This window comes from Aedes albopictus, chromosome 2 (assembly GCF_035046485.1).
Source record: "Aedes albopictus strain Foshan chromosome 2, AalbF5, whole genome shotgun sequence".
Classification (NCBI taxonomy): Eukaryota; Metazoa; Arthropoda; class Insecta; order Diptera; family Culicidae; genus Aedes; species Aedes albopictus.
In genome coordinates, this window is record NC_085137.1 from 453,609,189 (window position 1) to 453,626,998 (window position 17,810).

Here is a 17,810-nt window from a genome sequence, read left to right on the forward strand (position 1 = left end):
AAAAAATCCTCTGAGAATTCCTCCGGAAATTCCTCCAAAAATTTCTCCGGAAAGTCCGCCGAAAGTTCTTCTAGAATTCTTTCGAAAATTTATCCAGAAGTTCTTCCGGGAATTCCTTCGGGAACTTCTCTGGGAATTCTTCTGGGAGTTCCTCTGGGAATTCCCCCTGGAGTTCCTCTGGGAGTTCCTCTGGCAGTTCCTCTGAGAGTTCCTCTGGGAGTTCCTCTGAGAGTTCCTCTGGGAGTTCCTCTGGGTGTTCCTCTGGGAGTTCCTCTGCGAGTTCCTCTGGGAGTTCCTCTGGGAGTTCCTCTGGAAGTTCCTCTGGGAGTTCCTCTGGGAGTTCCTCTGGGAGTTCCTCTGGGAGTTCCTCTGGGAGTTCCTCTGAGAGTTCCTCTGGGAGTTCCTCTGGGAGTTCCTCTGGGAGTTCCTCTGGGAGTTCCTCGTTCCTCTGGGAGTTCCTCTGGGAGTACCTCTGGGAGTTCCTCTGGGAGTTCCTCGTTCCTCTGGGAGTTCCTCGTTCCTCTGGGAGTTCCTCTGGGAGTTCCTCTGGGAGTTCCTCTGGGAGTTCCTCTGGGAGTTCCTCTGGGAGTTCCTCTGGGAGTTCCTCTGGGAGTTCCTCTGGGAGTTCCTCTGGGAGTTCCTCTGGGAGTTCCTCTGGGAGTTCCTCTGGGAGTTCCTCTGGGAGTTCCTCTGGGAGTTCCTCTGGGAGTTCCTCTGGGAGTTCCTCTGGGAGTTCCTCTGGGAGTTCCTCTGGGAGTTCCTCTGGGAGTTCCTCTGGGAGTTCCTCTGGGAGTTCCTCTGGGAGTTCCTCTGGGAGTTCCTCTGGGAGTTCCTCTGGGAGTTCCTCTGAGAGTTCCTCTGGGAGTTCCTCTGGGAGTTCCTCTGTGAGTTCCTCTGGGAGTTCCTCTGGGAGTTCCTCTGGGAGTTCCTCTGGGAGTTCCTCTGGGAGTTCCTCTGGGAGTTCCTCTGGGAGTTCCTCTGGGAGTTCCTCTGGGAGTTCCTCTGGGAGTTCCTCTGGGAGTTCCTCTGGGAGTTCCTCTGCGAGTTCCTCTGGGAGTTCCTCTGGAAGTTACTCGTTCCTCTGGAAGTTCCTCTGGAAGTTCCTCTGGGAGTACCTCTGGGAGTTCCTCTGGGAGTTCCTCGTTCCTCTGGAAGTTCCTCTGGGAGTTCCTCTGGGAGTTCCTCTGGGAGTTCCTCTGGGAGTTCCTCTGAGAGTTCCTCTGGGAGTTCCTCTGGGAGTTCCTCTGGGAGTTCCTCTGGGAGTTCCTCTGGGAGTTCCTCTGGGAGTTCCTCTGGGAGTTCCTCCGGGAGTTCCTCTGGGAGTTCCTCCGGGACTTCCTCTGGGAGTTCCTCTGGGAGTTCCTCTGGGAGTTCCTCTGGGAGTTCCTCTGGGAGTTCCTCTGGGAGTTCCTCTGGGAGTTCCTCTGGGAGTTCCTCTGGGAGTTCCTCCGGGAGTTCCTCTGGGAGTTCCTCCGGGACTTCCTCTGGGAGTTCCTCTGGGAGTTCCTCTGGGAGTTCCTCTGGGAGTTCCTCTGGGAGTTCCTTTGGGAGTTCCTCTGGGAGTTCCTCTGGGAGTTCCTCTGGGAGTTCCTCCGGGACTTCCTCTGGGAGTTCCTCTGGGAGTTCCTCTGGGAGTTCCTCTGGGAGTTCCTCTGGGAGTTCCTCTGGGAGTTCCTCTGGGAGTTCCTCTGGGAGTTCCTCTGGGAGTTCCTTTGGGAGTTCCTCTGGGAGTTCCTCTGGGAGTTCCTCTGGGAGTTCCTCTGGGAGTTCCTCTGGGAGTTCCTCTGGGAGTTCCTCTGGGAGTTCCTCTGGGAGTTCCTCTGGGAGTGCCTCTGGGAGTGCCTCTGGGAGTTCCTCTGGGAGTTCCTCTGGGAGTTCCTCTGGGAGTTCCTCTGGGAGTTCCTCTGGGAGTTCCTCTGGGAGTTCCTCTGGGAGTTCCTCTGGGAGTTCCTCTGGGAGTTCCTCGTTCTTCTGGGAGTTCCTCTGGGAGTACCTCTGGGAGTTCCTCTGGGAGTTCCTCGTTCCTCTGGGAGTTCCTCTGGGAGTTCCTCTGGGAGTTCCTCTGGGAGTTCCTCTGGGAGTTCCTCTGGGAGTTCCTCTGGGAGTTCCTCTGGGAGTTCCTCTGGGAGTTCCTCTGGGAGTTCCTCTGGGAGTTCCTCTGGGAGTTCCTCTGGGAGTTCCTCTGGGAGTTCCTCTGGGAGTTCCTCTGGGAGTTCCTCTGGGAGTTCCTCTGGGAGTTCCTCTGGGAGTTCCTCTGGGAGTTCCTCTGGGAGTTCCTCTGGGAGTTCCTCTGGGAGTTCCTCTGGGAGTTCCTCTGGGAGTTCCTCTGGGAGTTCCTCTGGGAGTTCCTCTGGGAGTTCCTCTGGGAGTTCCTCTGGAAGTTCCTCTGGGAGTTCCTCTGGGAGTTCCTCTGGGAGTTCCTCTGGGAGTTCCTCTGGGAGTTCCTCTGGGAGTTCCTCTGGGAGTTCCTCTGGGAGTTCCTCTGGGAGTTCCTCTGGGAGTTCCTCTGGGAGTTCCTCTGGGAGTTCCTCTGGGAGTTCCTCTGAGAGTTCCTGTGAGAGTTCCTCTGGGAGTTCCTCTGGGAGTTCCTCTGCGAGTTCCTCTGCGAGTTCCTCTGGGAGTTCCTCTGGTAGTTCCTCTGGGAGTTCTTCCTGGAGTTCTTCCTGGAGTTCTCCTGGGAGTTCCTCTGAGAGTTCCTCTGGGAGTTCCTCTGAGAGTTCCTCTGGGAGTTCCTCTGAGAGTTCCTCTGGGAGTTCCTCTGAGAGTTCCTCTGGGAGTTCCTCTGAGAGTTCCTCTGGGAGTTCCTCTGGGAGTTCCTCTGGGAGTTCCTCTGGGAGTTCCTCTGGGAGTTCCTCTGGGAGTTCCTCTGGGAGTTCCTCTGGGAGTTCCTCTGGGAGTTCCTCTGGGAGTTCCTCTGGGAGTTCCTCTGGGAGTTCCTCTGGTAGTTCCTCTGGGAGTTCCTCTGGGAGTTCCTCTGGGAGTTCCTCTGAGAGTTCCTGTGAGAGTTCCTCTGGGAGTTCCTCTGGGAGTTCCTCTGCGAGTTCCTCTGGGAGTTCCTCTGGTAGTTTCTCTGGGATTTCTTCCTGGAGTTCTTCCTGGAGTTCTCCTGGGAGTTCCTCTGAGAGTTCCTCTGGGAGTTCCTCTGAGAGTTCCTCCGGGAATTCCCCTGGGAATTCCTTCGAGAATTCCCCTGGAAATTCCTCCGGGAATTCCCCTGGAAATTCCTCTGGGAATTCTCCTGGAAATTTATCCGGGAATTCCACTGGAAATTCCTCCGCTAATTTCCCTGGAAATTCCTCCGGGAATTCCCCTGGAAATTCCTCCGGGAATTCCCTTGGAAGTTCCTCCGGGAATTCCCTTGGAAGTTCCTCCGGGAATTCCCCTGGGAATTCCTCCGAGAATTCCCCTGGGAATTCCTCCGAGAATTCCCCTGGAAATTCCTCCGGGAATTCCCCTGAAAATTCCTCCGGGAATTCCCCAGAAAATTCCTCCGGAAATTCCCCTGTAAATTCCTCCGGGAATTCCCCTGAAAATTCCTCCGGGAATTCCCCAGAAAATTCCTCCGGAAATTCCCCTGGAAATTCCTCCGGGAATTCCCCTGGAAATTCCTCCGGGAATTCCCTTGGAAGTTCCTCTGGGAATTCCCTTGGAAGTTCCTCCGGGAATTCCCCTGGGAATTCCTCCGAGAATTCCCCTGGAAATTCCTCCGGGAATTCCCCTGAAAATTCCTCCGGGAATTCCCCAGAAAATTCCTCCGGAAATTCCCCTGGAAATTCCTCCAGGAATTTCCGAGGAAATTCCTCCGGGAATTCCCCAGAAAATTCCTCCGGGAATTCCCCAGATAATTCCTCCGGAAATTCCCCTAGAAATTCCTCCGGGAATTCCCCTGGAAATTCCTCCGGGAATTCCCCTGAAAACTCCTCCGGGAATTCCCCAGAAAATTCCTCCGGAAATTCCCCTGGAAATTCCTCCAGGAATTTCCGAGGAAATTCCTCCGGGAATTCCTCAGAAAATTCCTCCGGGAATTCCCCAGAAAATTCCTCCGGTAATTCCCCTGCAAATTCCTCCAGAAATTTCCGAGGAAATTCCTCCGGGAACTCCCCAGAAAATTCCTCCGGGAATTCCCCAGAAAATTCTTCCGGAAATTCCCCTGGAAATTCCTCCGGGAATTCCCCTGACAATTCCTCCGGGAATTCCCCAGAAAATTCCTCCGGAAATTCCCCTGGAAATTCCTCCAGAAATTTCCGAGGAAATTCCTCCGGGAACTCCCCAGAAAATTCCTCCGGGAATTCCCCAGAAAATTCTTCCGGAAATTCCCCTGGAAATTCCTCCGGGAATTCCCCTGACAATTCCTCCTGGAATTCCCCAGAAAATTCCTCCGGAAATTCCCCTGGAAATTCCTCCAGAAATTTCCGAGGAAATTCCTCCGGGAACTCCCCAGAAAATTCCTCCGGGAATTCCCCAGAAAATTCTTCCGGAAATTCCCCTGGAAATTCCTCCGGGAATTCCCCTGACAATTCCTCCGGGAATTCCCCAGAAAATTCCTCCGGAAATTCCCCTGGAAATTCCTCCGGGAATTCCCTCGGAAATTTCTTTGGGAATTCCCCTGGGATTTTCTAGGAACTCCTCCATGAATATATTAACTCCTTTAGGAATTCCTTCGAGACTCCTTCAAGAACTCCTTTCTCGTCCTCTTTCTGGAATTCCCTCTGATAATTCTGGGAATTCCTTTTGGTATTCATTCGAGAATTACTCTTGATATCCACCGAAAATTCCTCTGAGAATTTCTTTGGGATTTCGCCAGTGGTGTTTTCACAGAAAAGCTCGAAAAAACTACAATGCCTCTCTATTCTTGAATGCTAAAATAGAATCAGTATTTTTACCCATTGGAGCAAACGTCTCCAACAGAGAAGCGCGCCAATGAACCGGATGAATGAAGTTTAGGAAGTTCCGCTTGAATATATCGTAAAAATTAAATATTGTTTCCAGGCAGCCAATTAATCGTCCCATAATAAATTAAAAATTTTCCATAAACAATTCGAAAATTGCCAATAAATAAATAGGGGCGGAAGCATTAATAAACTGTAAAAGTTCCATAAACAATTCAAAAAGCGCATAAATAAATCAAAACTTCCCATAAATGATTGATTTTCGAGCAATAAAAAATGTCAGAATTTCCACAAATAAATCAACAATTGCAATAAAATACTATATTTTTTCCAACAAAAAATTTCGAACATACTACATCTTAGAACTATGATAGAAAAACTGAAACTATTGTGCAAATTAACAGACAATCGCTTGCTGTCCGACTCGCTAACGCTCGTCGGACTTTAAAAAAGGATAACATCTCTGTTCGCATTATACCGGGCAAATTCTTTGATCTGTGGATTGCCTAGAACCGAATCGACGCAGTTACGGCGCATCGGCGGCCTTCTGCCGCCTCAGTTCCTCAATCCTCTATGCGGCTTCGCCGCATGGCTTAACCGGTACTGTTACTTTGCTCATTATTTCGTATTTATTGCTTAATTTTCAATTGCTTTTTTGATGTTTTTCAATTGGGAATTTTTAAATTATTTATGGAAAAATCAGATTTATTTATGGAAAATTTAAACTTTTTTTTGGAAAAAATAGAGTTTTTTATTGCAAAGGTTGATTTATTTGTGGAAATTCTGACATTTTTTATTGCTCGAAAATCAATTATTTATGGGAAGTTTTGAATTATTTATGCACTTTTTAATTTGTTTATGGAAATTTTATAGTTTATTATTGCTCCCTCCCCTACTTTTTTATTGGCAATTTCTGATTTTGTTATGGAAAATGATCACTTTTTTATGAGTCGTTTATATTTTAGCCATTGTTTCCATGCTTTTAGCTTTTCTCCGCTGCGTCCGGTTCCATTTAACCTCTGGCTGGGGCCGGTTATTGCCAAGCAAAGTTTATTTTTCGCTCCGTGATGATGAAGTGAGGGGCTTTCCCGACGCGAGAAAGAGTATATCAAAAAGCCATTTTTCGTGGCAGATGGGACTCGGCGCGGCACGGTGGGCGCCGTGGCACGCGTCCGGAAAGTTTTCTTCCACCTCGTGGAGTCACATCCTGTGTACGTGCAGACACGTGTGAAATTTCACTCAATGAATTCTGTGTGCCCGGTGGGAGGGAGATAGTTTAGTGGAAGTAGCTTGAACTGCAGATTTTTAACGCTGAATAGAGGTTTCTTTGTATGAGCTAATGAAAACTGCTTCAATGCACAAATTTGTTATGATTCAACTGGAATAATATTCACAACAGTGATTGTAAACATGTAACTGGAACGGTTCAATGATTGCCAAATTCGATGAAATCACAACGCACTCGGAATATAATTATGCACGGTGCAAAAGCAATTATCTCGTTTACCGATTACGATACCGTAGAGGCGTAGAATAATGAGAAACGCGTTGGGGAACGTAGCACGCTGAAAAGCAGTTCGAGCCCCAACTAATTTAGTTTATCCTGATCAGGGCGAAAATGGCTCGATTATTGTAAAGCACGTGTTCAAATACATGTTCTCTAGAATATGCTGAACTTAATAAACTCGATTGGCCGTTATTTGAGCTGTATGTCATATCTGCTACCCTACCCCATATAGCCACAGCTGTAAAGGTGTAGGTATTCAGCATGACTATTCTGAGGGTGACGGGTTCGATTCCCGGTCAGTTCTGGAACTTTTAGTCTAGGAAATTCCATTGAGTTTACCCATCACTATCATTCCTGCCACACGATATACCCGAGCAGGAGAAAAAAGCTGAAGAATAACAAACTCAGGTATGGAAAACCGAATATCTACAACCTGGATGAGGTATTAAGAAGTTCTGCATAAGAGGTAAAATACCTAAAATAATAACTGGTGTGTATGCTGTGCATAACACATGAATAATGACATCAGGTATGGCAATACCTGAATAATAATCGGCGATTTGTCCATACAAATAGTGATTTTTTCATAATTGAATAATACCTCAAGCAGTCCTCAACACCAATCCAATAACTCGTTGAGGTATTTTATCAATACCTACAAAATACCAAAGTAAGTTATTTCCAATACCAGGATAACCGACCAATACCTTGTCTTGGTATGATACTTGATTTTGGTATGCTGCAGTTATGTGTCAGTTATTCGTTCCTGCTCGGGTACACATTCAAAAAGGTCATTGGCAGAGAAAAACTTTCAGTTAATAACTGTGTAAGTGCTCCCATAAAAAAATAAAATAGCTCCTCTAGCTCAAAAATCTGTATTTCATATAAAACGAAATCTGTACGGATGCTCAAAAATCTGTATAATACAGATAAATCTGTATATATGACATCCCTGCGTACAGCAGACCGCATTGAGCATTGGAACTCCTTGCTGCCCTACATAAGAACTTCGACTGCATAGCTACCTTGAATCAGCATTAGCTGTGCTGTTCAAAAGCCTTCGGCTGTTAATTAGATTTTCAACTGCTTGAGGGGCGAAGCAATTAAAACGCTTTTCAACTGCTCTACAAATGCTAAGAGCAAAGAGTATGAGAGATATGTTATGCATTTGACAGCACATGCTGCTTCTCTCTTACAGAATCTATGCCTCTGTTGACAAATTTGAACTTCTGAGTTGCTTTTTCGGTTTCCCTTATTCATCCAAAAACTCCGAAGCAAATATTGCTGCAGCTGGCTTGGATTGGGAGCACTCTCTCTCTCTCTCTTCTTGGCGTAACGTCCTCACTGGGACAAAGCCTGCTCCTCAGCTTAGTGTTCTATGAGCACTTCCACAGTTATTATCTGAGAGCTTCCTCGGCCAATGACCATTTTGCATGTGTATATCGTGTGGCAGGCACGAAGATACTCTATGCCCAAGGAAGTCAAGGAAATTTCCTTTACGAAAAGATCCTGGACCGACCGGGAATCGAACCCGTCACCCTCAGCATGGTCATGCTGAATACCCGTGCGTTTACCGCTTCGGCTATATGGGCCCTGTTTGTTTCTGCTGGAATTCCCGTAAAAAAAACAGCTAGATAAGCTTCTGAAAAGTGCCTTGAAGAAACTCTGGAGATATTTCAAAGGATAAAATCCTAGAACAATTCCTGTAAAATCTCTGGCGAGCTTCATGAAGAAATATTTGTATGAATGTCTGAATGAATCACTGAAAGATTTTTCGTAGAAACCACTGGAAGAGCTTATGAAAGAATCTTTGAAAGAAGTTCAGCAGTAGACATTTCTGAAGGAATCCCTAAGGAAATTTTTAAAGGGTTTCAACCGAATACCTATAAAACTTAATCAATCCCTGGCAGAGTTTTATGAGGAACTCATGGAACTCTACATAAAAAAATGAAATAATTCCTGGATAAATTATCGAGAGAATATTTAAAGAAAAGTTCTGCAAAAATCCATGAAACAATTTTTAAAGCATAATTGAATCATCCTTTGACAAACATATAAAGGTATCTCATTATGAATTTCTGTAGAAATCTTCAGAGAAACTTCTTAAGAAATCCCTGGAAGAATTTCTAAAAAAAACTTTGGAAGAATTCATAAATAAATTGTGGAAGATTTTGAAGAATTGGGAAAAATTCTTAAGGAATCATGAACTTTTGATTTTCTGAAGGAATAGCTGAAACCATGTAGAAATCCGAAGATAATTTCTTGAAAGAATTCCCGTAGCGAATTTTGAAAGAATTTCTTAACAAAATTCTGAGGCAACCCATGGAAGCTCGTCTAGAGGAGTTCTTTGGGGGATCCTCGAGAGGTAATTCTAAAGGAAACTCAGCAACAAATCCATGGCAGAGTTTCTAAGAAAATTTTAGAAGGGAATGCGTAGAAGATTTTCTGAAAAGAATTTTCAAAAGATTTTCTGTAGGAATCTACGGTGCAATTCCTGAAGGAATGCAGGAAAGGTTTTATCAAGGAACTGTTGAATTAATTTCTGTGGTAATCTCAAGATAACTTTGAAGAAATTTCTAAAGGAAACTTCAAGTGTTATTAGGGAATCCCTGGAAAAAACTCTCCCTGGGATTCTTCAAGTGCATACCTGGCAGTTTTTTTTTATTCTCTGGGAAATTTTCTAAAGGAATCGTATTTGGAGTTTCTGGAGGATTTTTTTTTTTGCTGGCATCCATGGAGTAATGTCTGAAGATATTCATAATTTGTTTTCCAAATGCATCCTTTGATAAATTTCTGAAGGAATCTCTCAAAGTATTTGTAAATAAATCACTTAAAGATATCTGAAAAAAATCAAGGATGAATTTCTGAAGCAGTCCTTGCAAGATTTTCTCAAATAACCTTTCGAGAAATTTCGGAAAAATAGTTGATAAAATATCTGAATTAATCACTGTAAGAAATTCAAGAAACCCCTAGAGAAAATATTCGTATGAATCTTTGATAGATTTTTTAAGAGCCTGTAGATTAACTTCCGGGGAATTTTGTGGGGTGATCCTTGGGCGCTAATACTGGTAGGGATTTTTTTGTCTCAAAAGCTGGTTACTCAGTGAATAACTTGGAGTAACATCGATGACACCACTGCCCTTAACCTCCAAGAGATTAAGGAGGAGGTTGGCCGGTTAAAAAACAGCAAAGCTTCTGGAGCAGATCAAGCAAGCTTCTAGAATACGGAGAAGGAGCACTATTGAGATTTCTTTACTGGATCATTATAAAGATTTGGAAGAAGGAAGTATTACCGGAGGAATGGATGCAAGGTATCGTGTGTCCCATTTACAAAAAGGGTGACAAACCTTCTAGAGGGTTACGGCTAGGACGGTTTCAGAAATAACGTAAATCGTCGCAAAATATTTTTGAAATAACGCGGTTTTTTTTGGACGAACCGCGTAAAAAAAATCGCGTTAAAAACCTTCAGTGTATCTACAAAACACTGATTAGACCGGTAGTCCTCTATGGGCACGAAACATGAACTCTACGTGCAGAGGACTAACGCGCCCTTGGAGTTTTCGAACGGAAGGTTATGCGTACCCTTCTACGGCGGAGTGCAGATGGAAGACGGGACTTGGAGAAGGCGAATGAACCACGAGCTGCATCAGCTGCTGAGAGAACCAACCATCGTCCATACCGCGGAAATCGGGAGGCTACGGTGGGCGGGACACATCATCAGGATGTCGGATAGCAACCCGACTAAAATGGTTGTCGAGAGTCAACCTACCGGTACAAGAAGACGTGCTGCGCAGCGAGCTAGGTGGGTTGTTCAAGTGAAGGACCCTTCGCAGAGTGCGGCACTAGAGACGCACAGCCATGAACCGAGTAGAGTGGAGACGACTCCTGCGTACAGCAGAGGACACTTAGGCCTTTGTCTGATCGGTAAGTAAGAAATGCTGGCTTCATATTTAATCCTAAAACTTGTGCATACAAAATTGGATATGTTAGTCATTACATCAGTTTCATTCAATCAGCTACAAATATTTCTTCAAGCAAAACATCCATCGAAAAAAGAACAATTTCTGTCGATTCATCATCGATCCCATCGTCCACTTTTTGTTGGCGATCCTGCAGGACGTAACGCTAATAAATCTTCGTTAGACAAGTGGTAATTTGCTAACTGCCCCCACTTCACCCTTTGGAGCGTGCTGCTAGTGCTAACCACGCCACGGCTGGCTGGGGGACCGTGGCGTGGAAAAAGTGAAAACGATAGAATGCTGTCAAGAGTGTTATCGTTTGGTTTAATCTTTGCATTTTCCATCCAACCCTGGCAAATAATAGACTACTCTATCGATCAAAGAGGTACGGGGAAGAGCTTGGGGACGGAAGGTAAGGGTGATGGTACACAGAGCGTGTACTCCACCGAGTGTGATACGTAGTTAGAGCAACAAGAGTTTACGTGCTATATCTGTATGATCTGTTTCTCTTTGGTTTTAGGAATAATGTATGAACATAGAGCAAAGTCTTCAAGCAGTTAGTCACACGTGTTTGTAGCGATTCAACACTTTACGCTAGTCGTATCTATGACTCGAACTAGATTAACATGATGATGGTTATCGAAGCAAATTGACTCTCCCACATAATTTCTCATGTCTCATATCTCTTTCGACACGTTCAGCATTCCTGGTATGAACTGAGTTTCACAATGGAATGGGGTTATTAAAATTTGAAATCAACATTCATTTATAATTTCATGTCGCTTCCCATTAAATCCAACAAGAAACAGTTTGTCCTTTCCTTTCCCAATGGAGTCAAACCTTAGCCCCAGGTCGCCACAAATTCCTATCGTATCGTACTTTCATGCTCTAAGGACTGTTCAATTTATAAAACGGACAACTTTACAAGGCTATAAAAAGAAGACGCGTAGTTCAAATTTAACCACCGTTGCTTCGTTGTTCAGTACATCATCGTTGCATTATAGTATTGATTTTTTAATCGAATAAAAATAGTTTTATTTCATAGAAAATCGGCCAAATGTTAAATGAGGTGGATTTTACAATTGCTGAAAATTTGAAATATATATAAAATTACTGTTTACATATAGTATATCGTTTTAAATATTAAAAAAGTAAGTGCCATGCTGCAGCAGCATGAGTAATAAACATTCTGGCAAAGTTTAAACTCGATTGGAAAATTAGTTTTTGAAATATTAAAGTCTCAAGAGAGATTCGATTTTTTGATTAAAATTCAATAGTAAAGCAAAAAGGGCATGAACATATTCAATAAACAATTTTTTTATACATCCAGTCGAAAGTAGGTATAATGCGGTTTCAAATGCAGAAAACTGGTTCTTAATAGCATTGCTGGTTTGGTTACTGTGTGCCATTACAGGCACAGTAATCAAAACAGTTTCGTCCTTTGAAGGTTCTTCCAAATAACAATGCAACCTAATGCAAATTTTACATAACAATGAAGTAGGAAATAAAAATTTTTACATTCGATTGTTATTAAATAAAGTGTACAATAACATAGGATCAACTTTGTTGAAAATAAACAATAACAAGATTCGCTAGAGTCGAAAATCTGCATCAATGGAGCAAAAAGTATGCAATTTTTTACTATGACCATCTTTATGGATTAAATTTTTGATGAAGAATGCAATTAAAGTATTTTTTTTCTTCTGCATCATTCAGAAAGCAATATTCTTCTACTCTGGACAAAATTTTAGCCGAATCCGTTGTGCTATTGCATCACAGGACTTAAATAAATATTTTTTAATAATTTCTATGAAAACCAGGCAATTCACTATATCAAGCTGGAGGCAGCTTGGTTTATTGTTACTAACGAACTATTGAGCTTCACCTTTAGTAGAATAGTATAAGATTACAATACATTAAAAACTTCATGAAAATATACATGTTTAGTATGTCAAAAGTTAAGTCGAATTTTGAGAAATGGGTTTTTATTGATGTTTTACGAAAACCGCTTCAGTTACACAATAAAGAGCATTTTGCTTAATGATATATTTTTCCTACATTTGAGAATAGCTATAGAAAGTTATGCAAAAAACTGAAAATGATTTTATTGAAAAATAAAAAAGATATCGCACAAGCAAGTTGTCCGTTTTATAAATTGAACAGTCCTTATGGCTGTAGGTATTATCCCGCTTGACCCACTCCTTCCAATCTCGAAACAATATCTCGGTTCAATTACCATTTCTCTCTAATAATAATGACGATGATGATTATTGTCCCAACCGAAACCGAACCTTGCATGTATGTATTGGCTGGGTACCTATTCCCCAGCCGAGTGCTTATCGGTGTTGCTTTGTTCCTAGCAAGTTGACAAACAGACCAGTTGGTTGTCTAAAAGCAATGATGTTTCCTTGACTGTATCCCAGTCAGACGGAGTATCTCTTTTCTATAGCTTAGAACACGTTAAGCCAGACTGGAAGAACTACAACTACAATAAGTTGTAAATAATTATGGCTAAATGTTGCCATATTACCTTAATTCAATTTTGAGGAAAAGTTAAGTACTAAAAAGTTCATCATATTGTAAATTCACTCTATTTGAAAAATCATAGGAGAAACGTTCCAGAAAGAAGTCCGGACTTGCAGGAACAATAAAAAATTATAGCAATACACAATACTAAAAGTATTATACTTTTTAAACATTACTTCGAACAGCCTTAAACTAACATTACCGGAAGGACAAGGACTTATTGACTCTTTTAAAGCAGGTAGGTACTCCTTGTATTGCACATTTAAAACGTTAAGCTAGCGCTCCATTTATTGGATCGCTGTGCAATTTCGATTGCTCTGATCAATCAGCATTATTCTTCCTAGCATAACAATATTAGAAAGCTGATCCTACTATTATCCACAGACACATACAGGAAGGCTCCTGGGAGCATTAGTGTTTTGTTTGTGAGCGACAATGTACTGCGTTTATGATTACCGCATCCGTAGAATAGGAAATACCGGTGAAATTGATGAGGACACGGCATGTGTATACATTGTATACATAGGTACCACTACCTCAAGCAGTAAGCATAAACGACAATAACCAGTGCGTTAATGTGGCTTCTATTGACAACAGTGGCTTCTGTATATCCTTGCTCTGTCTTGCAGGTCACCGATGCCAAACAAACAGCTTTGCTTCCACTGATGCGACCTTGGCGATTAGGGGTCGTCCATAAATGACGTAGCTTTTTGGGGGGGAGGGGGGTGTTTGTGATTTTGTGACGAAGTGTGACGATAGGGGGGTAGGGGTTTATGATATGCTACGTAGCTTTCTACTAGGCCTATTGAAAAAAATATTTCATAATTAATAAAAATTTTACTTGCATTAATTATCATTATCCAGTAACTAAAAAAAATATTGCATGATTTTTTTTTCCATTCACAGTAATGTAAATAACAAATAATGGATAAACAAAAAATAAATGCCGGCTTCATTTCATAAGGCATGCAGCTATCAGACGCAACAACTGTATCTGAGAAAGTGGTTTTGAAATCCTGCGTAAAGAATAATGTATTGTGTTTGCAGTCAAAAATCAATTTCGCTTAAATGCTTCTCAAGACCAATAGTTTGCCGCTTGCTATTGGACACTGCACGCCGCTAAGGTTGCAAAGGATTTTTTTCTAAGTTTTTGGCATTACGGCATTATTCCAGGAATTCCTTATATAGTTTCTACAGGACTTTCTCGAAGAATTCATTCAATAATTTCTTAAGGAGCTCTTCTAGCAACTTTGTAAGGAATTTCTCATTGTGTTCTTTATAGGTAACCCCAATAGAGGAAGGATAACATTTCCACAGGAATTCCTACTGGGAATTCCAGAAAAAAAACTTCTGAAAATATTCCAAAAGGATCTGGAGGAATTTCAGAAGGAATCCCTGAAGGAACTTCCAGAATAATTTTAGAAGGAACTCCTAAAACAATCTTGAAAGGAAATAGATAAATTTCAAAAGATATTCCGTGAGGAGTACCTGGAGCAAATCTAGATGAAGCTTTCAGAGAAATCTTGAATAAACTTCTGGAAGAATCTTAGAAGGAGATATTTGTTAATTGTCAAAAGGAACTCCTGGTTTAATTTCTGAAGAAAGCACAAAAGAAAAATTTGAAAGAATCCTGTAAAGAATTCCTGAAGGAATCCCGGAAATAACTTTTGGGGAATCACGGAATCTTAACTCCTGATGAAATCCTGGAGGAATTCTAGACGCAACTATGGGAGGAATCCTAAGATATCCTGGAGGAATCCTGGATGAAGTTTTAGGAGGGATGCCGGAAAACGTTACTGGAGGAGTCCCGAAAAAAAAACATCCTGGATAAATCCTAGAAGGAAGTCCTCGAGGAATCCCAGAAGAGTCCAGGAAAGAATTCCTGACGGTATCTAAAAAAGAACACCTGGAGGAATCCCAGAAGCAACTCCTGGGAGGGGTTTGAAAGAATGCCGGAGGGGCTACCTGCCGAGGTCTTGGAATGAATATCTGAGTGAATTCCTGAAGGAAACCAAGAAGGAACTCCTGGAGGAATCCCGAAAGGAACTTCTTTAGGAAACACAGAAAAAAGATCTGATGGCATCTCAAAACAAATTAAGGTTAAAATCCCTGTAAAGATGTCCAAAGAAACTGCTGGTGGAAGAGAGGAGAAGAAAACCTTGAAAAAACTCCTGAAGGAAACCTTGGATAAACTTTTAGAAAAACCTTAGAAAAAAAACTCATGGTGAAATCTCAGAAGGAGGTTTTGAGGGAATCTAAAAAGGAACTCCGGAATGAACTATTGAAGGGATCTTTGAAGGAACCCCTGAAGGAATACAATAAGGAGGAATTCTCTAATGGAATCCCAAAGAAAATTCATGGAGAAATCCTAGAAGGAAGTGCTGGAGGAACTAAAAAGGGAGACATTCTCAAAAATGGAAATTTCAAAAGAAACTTCTCGAGGAATTCCAAAATGAACTGCTGTAAGAATTTTAGAAGAAACTTCTGCAGGGTCCTTCGAATGTCGTGGTGAATTTTATTCAAATAAAACCAATTTGATATTTATTGATTTATTAGTGAGCAAACTAATATCTCCGGAAGAGCTTCTATTGAGAGCATCAATTTCTGGTTCTTCGGCATCAAAACGATGGGCGGTTTATTGAGTCATTAGCTCTAGTGATAATCTCCACTGGTTGCACCTATAATGGTCTTGCTGTCAGCTATCTGAACCTGGTAGTCGGCAATGATTGTTTTTTTTTTCATAATATTCATAAAATTTCAATCAGAACTAAGTTCGAACTTTTTTTACATGAAAATTTTGTTGAGGGGGGGGGGTTGTTTAACATGCTACGTCATTTATAGAGGGGGGTATCTGAATTTGTGACGAAATGCTACGAGGAGGGAGGGGGGTATTAAAAATCGCTTAAAAAAAGCTACGTCATTTATGGACGCCCCCTTACAGTTTTTCTTCAATTTGTGTTTTTTGGCTTATTTATGTAAAACACAAGAAAATCGCATAGTTGTATAAAACCACTGTAACGTTACTGTACAAGTGCAAGTGTGCCAATATCTAGTGGAAAGCGGAAACTTATGCACGTGGAAACAAATGGGATCACCAAGATAATCACAGAATATATTGCTATTAAAAGCATTCTTTTGCCAATGGCTCATCATATGGAAGCAAAAAGATGTAGACTATTAATTACCAACCCCTATAGCACTAGAAATCGATAAATTACACGAAATTTCACATTACAATTTCACTACTCTAACGAGTTAAAATTGATTCTCGTTTTGCATATGACGAAGGTAATTGTTCCAAAGTAGCATGTAGCCCAAATGTTCTTCATTACCGTTCAATTTTCACTTTTAAATTCCATTTATTGAACCAACCTTCAATTCACACCCGGGCATTTTTTTATTATCGTACAAATTGGGCCGAAGGATCTCAGATTTTCAGGACAATTTTTCCACAGGCTGGGCTCTTGAATATGTTGTGACAAACCTAAGTACAGATCCAATCGCAACACTCATTCTCCGACCAAAGCAGCACTCATACATCTGTCTGAGAGGGCTGAAAAGAACAGCAAGAAATCACAGCGCAGCAATGTGCTCGATACTGCGGCACTGAGACGTGAGATATTGCAATTCATAATTAAACTAGCTGTTCCCGGCAAACTTTGTCTAGCCTACTGCGTTTTTTGACGTTTCAAGTGCCTATCCAAGCCCAAGTCCCCATTCAAACTCGATTTTCAAAAACTCTCCATTTTTTCATGTTTTTTGCCTCATAAACCTTCCTTGGGTAAAAACTAACAGAACATAACTCAGACAACCCAAATCGAACCATCCGTTCGCAAGTTATGCGCGGTCCCACGTATGCCACTGCATTTTTATTATAAAAGAAGATTTGTAAAGTTGGAAATCAATAAATCAATAAACAGGTTACACTTGTATTTTGTGTGTTACAATATGAACATAAAAAAATGAGAAAAATTCAGGGTCGCCTATTTTCCCGGAAAACTAAGGTGGAAATTCTTTGTTTTCCCCTGACACTACTTACTTTGAAAAATCATCAAGAACGAAACATCATAGAAACAAAGTTTTTTTTAGGAAATAAAAGCAAATTTTCTCAGAAATCCAAAAATAATATGAACTGGAAAAAGTTTTCCACAAAATTTTCCAGAGTTTAAATTCGTGAAGAAAAGCCGGAAAATAATGCCCGAACTCGTGGAAAATTTTCAAAAAACTATTTTAGAGAAGGTTATTCCATAAGCTTTAATCGCTGAATTTTTTGGAATGGGCTTTTATTTTCTTTTTTGAGTTATGATCAATTTTGTGAAAAATAACCATGTACGCAATTATTATATGGTCAAAGCTCATAAAGACTGTATTCGATGAAATTAGGGCATAGAAAATAATATATAACTTTTATTAGCATTCACAAAAATGGCAATTTTTTATCACAAATAGTACATATATTATGCTCAGCTAATACCATAAAACTTTTATCAAAATCGGTTGAGTATTGGTGGAGATATCGTTGAAACAAGCAACTTGCCTTTTGAGAATCTTGAGCACACAAACTTTTTGGAAAATATCTCTTTTTGCCGTTTTAACTCTGGAGCCAAAAATACTGAACCGATTTCAAAGGAAATTATTCTGTAAGGAATCGCGCCACTTGGGCGGTGGCTTCTATATTCGTCTGTTTTCCACTATAACTCAGTCAAATTTGAACCAATTGACAACTTTTGGAATGTGGTGAGATAGGTATAGTATCTACCCGTGAAGAACATTTCAAGTCAATTGGTTTAAAATTGACTGAGTTATAGTGGAAAACAGACGAATATAGAAGCCACCGCCCAAGTGGCGCGATACCCTATGTGAAGTATACATGTAGAAATATTGTGTGAAAACCCAATTAACCTAAAGTTCAGATAAAAGGGTACTTTA